The sequence below is a fragment of the Mus caroli genome, unplaced genomic scaffold (assembly GCF_978045245.1).
Source record: "Mus caroli unplaced genomic scaffold, Mus_caroli_1 scaffold_16, whole genome shotgun sequence".
NCBI lineage: Eukaryota > Metazoa > Chordata > Mammalia > Rodentia > Muridae > Mus > Mus caroli.
In genome coordinates this window covers 43983000-43986678 of record NW_028227271.1, presented here as the reverse complement: position 1 = coordinate 43986678, position 3679 = coordinate 43983000, and positions in this window count along the sequence as shown.

Sequence of the window (3679 nt, the reverse complement as noted above, 5' to 3'; positions counted from 1 at the left end):
AAGGTAGCTGTTTTAGGATCAATCTATAAGCTAATAAGTAGATCTTTTTAAGATACTAAAAAGCATTTATTAAATTTGACATTTTAATCTCAAATTTTGAAAATAAAGGTATGTTTTAAATAGTGTGCATGGAAATGCACTAAATAGTATATATGGGGATACAATTTTTCTCTTTTGTCTTTTAAGAGGTTAAAGTTTAAAATTTTACAATATCTAACCTTTTGAATTAATAACTTTTTGGACAAAACATTTTAAATATTTGGCTGTAAAGGGGCAGTGACTAATTGCACTTTCAATTATTTTTCTTAAGGAACGGTTGTAACTAGAAGGCTAGAAAAGTTATTAAGAGTCACACGTGCATAATTTATTTATCTATTAACTAGAAATATGTATAAGCAATTGTAAATTTGAGAATTAATAGTATCTGAGGGACGAACAATTTTAAGTAATTATGAGCTCAGAGATATAGCATTGACTATTAATATATAAATTAAGGTTTGATTGTTCAGCATTTTAAAACACCATCTACAGCACACAACCAGATTATTTGTGCTGGAATAGGGGCAACTGTGTGTCTTAAGACTCCGCTCCACAGCAGCTAGTTGGGCCCACGTGGCCAACGATTGGCTGGGAGGATGAGAAAAATGACTTTACAATAATGTTTTTTCTGGCCAAAGAATTGTCTTGGGCACAACTAATTTTTAATTACCAATTAACAACAATTATAAAAGCTTTCTTTATTTTTTGTAAAACCTTTTGCAGCAAATCAAAACACCAAATAACAAAAGGATACTGTCTCTGAATCTTTTGGGTGAGAGCAAGGATTTAAGGTAAACTTCCCTTGAGAAGCATTAGTTAATAAAATACTTTTCACTTAGGAAACAATATATACTGAAAGATTAAAACTTTTGGCTTCTTGTAAAGAAGCAGAAACAATAAACATTTTTCTTACATAATGTAAAGCTATATTAGCCATACATAGAGGCAAAATTTTTTAGTGATTACCAGTTTACTAGAAGCAAAAATCTTTGAATTTAAGCATTATTTTAAACATTTGAATAGATCTGTAACACTGTTAAAAAGAAATTTTCTTGAACACAGGGAAAAACTTTTTTAGGCATTGTTTGCAAAACAAAAGAAAAGGCCACAAGCCGCTCTGGGACTGCCCAGAGCCCTGTATTGACTCAAAGGTAAAATACTTTTTAATCTGAGCATTAATCTTAAATTTGCAATCAAACTGCAAGCTGCAGTCAATGGAACAATGGCAGTTTTAACCATAATTTTTAAGTTTTTGTGCAAGGTTAGGATAATACCTACAACTTTGGGAAAGCAAAACCTATGTTTAAAACAATTTATCACTGTTAAAATCAATATTAGAAGCATTACTATCATATTACGAAGTTTGGATATCAATTAATACCTATGAATACCTATTAAAGCAAGCTTTAACGCTTTAATAAAGAGGCATTGTTTTATATCTTATCTTAAATTTTACTATTTAGGATAGGAACCACATTTATCATTATCTAAACTAGAAATATCTTAAGAGACTCAGCCTCTGAAGCTTAATCTCAAACTTTAACTCGCTTCAGGGCCTCACCAACTTTCTCCCAGGTTCCACAATCTATCGTTTCTTCTTCTTTGAACCATGGACAACAGCTATCTATCTTATCTAAAAAATTTCTTACTAATTGTACTTCAAGCCTTACTCCTTTTTCCTTAAGCAACTCCTGAAAACTAAACACAATCGCCTGATCTATGATTTTGAACCCTTCTTTCTTCCACCTAAGCAGTTTTCTAAAAAACTGCGGCACACCGCCTGTCTCCGTATCTAGTTCCGATTTACGAACTGCTGACCCCAAGCAGAACCAGTGTTGGGTCAGCACTGCTTTAAACTTGTTCGTATCCTACCGCATCCCCAGCAACACTCTACAAAACTGAATTTTTTTTTTTTAGGCTAGCGCTAGCATGTGTACCTGTCCGTTGCTCTGATGCTCCTCCGATACGAAGATTCTTTTCTTTCTTGTGGAGCTCCACACAGCAGTCGTTTCTCTTAACATCCCTCTGCCATTCTTCAGGTCCCAGTTCTGGCGCCAACTGTTGCGGCCCGCCCGCGGTCCACAACACGAACGGTTTACTGAGAATGGCAGTTCCCTGCAAAGAGAGGAATCTAGACGGGGCGGAAGAAACAATGGAGTCAAGACAACATTCGGATCAAGACTCAATTTAATATTTCCAGACACTCAGTTTATAAAGGAAGGGGGAGGGAACCCAATTTCCCGCCAAGTAACTCAGGGTCCAGTAGCAGGACGAACACGTGTGTGACTCCAGGCAGCAAAGGCAGGTTCCAGCAGTGGGCGTGGCAGGACGAATGAGCCGGTAGCTCCACCCTTGAGCAGGCAGGTTCCAGGCTGGGGGAAGGGAGGCCACAGGTACACTAAAATTAAAGGATTCTGGGGGCTGATTACAGACATTTTTATATGTCTATTTTCTCATTTGGGTGTTTGACTCAGTTCCTTTCAATTGTACAGGCAAGGGTCCTGTGTGCATCCAGACCATGAGCTAAGTTTAGTCCCTAGGTTCCAGTCATACACTGTACCTCTGTTCTCATGGCTTTCTTCCTCCATGTTTGAAGCTGTTAGTTAAATTAAGCCTTTACTTTACATTTCTTTCTGTTTCATCCTACTCATGAGAAAGACCCTTGTGATTTCCTTTGATCCATCCAGGCAATCCTAATAATCCCTTTCCCCTCCTGGATCACTTAACTATCAACCTTAATTCCCTTTGCAACCTTGAGCCTCCTTGGCTGCACAATATGACAGGTTCGACATTATGGGAGCTGAGGCATGAGTACTATTGGTAGAAGAGGACATTTTTCAATGTTTCAGCTATTTTAAAAAAATCACTTTTTGATCTCACCATGATTTCAGGTTTTCTTTCTTTACACTCTCCCTATCTACCATTTTCCCCTTTAAAATGTATCAAATTCCTCTTTATTTTTTAAAAATGTAATACTGTTTATTTAACTTCAAAAACATTTCAGCATTCTAAACATACAAAAAAAAAAAAAAAACCAGAAAGTTGCAAATTGTGTTTAGGTCCAGAGGTTTCTTGAATTTCCATTGATGCAATAGTTCTTTGCTTTGCTGACAATGATGAGTTCTACAGTTCCTTTAAAATGTTTAAAACCTACTGCACTTAACTAAAGAAAAAAGCTCCAAACACTTCTCATGCCAGCTGACCCCTCCCCCATCCACAACTAAGAGTGTCAGCAGAATGCTATGCCACTATATACAAAAACAGGACAACCTGAGGCTAAATAGATGCCCATCACAGTATCAGGTCTAGCCTTACAGTGCATACTCTGAGCTCTGGCTCCCTCCAAAAGGCACCTTCCCCTCACAGTCTTCACACCAAACAAGGAGTATCAAGAATCTGTCTGGGTTGTTTTGTTCTCTTTACAAACTATAGATATATACAGTTGACAACTCAGGATTTCTAGCCAATAACCATATAGTTAACACTACCTTATGAGTTGAGAACAAATTTCCAGAAACATCTTCAATTGCCTTGTCACATCAACAGCAAAGTGCACCGAGTGAGGAGGGCACAAGAGTGCCTTTTCATTTTAAAAATGTTTGGAAATGAATCCACACACCTATGTTCACTTGATCTTTGA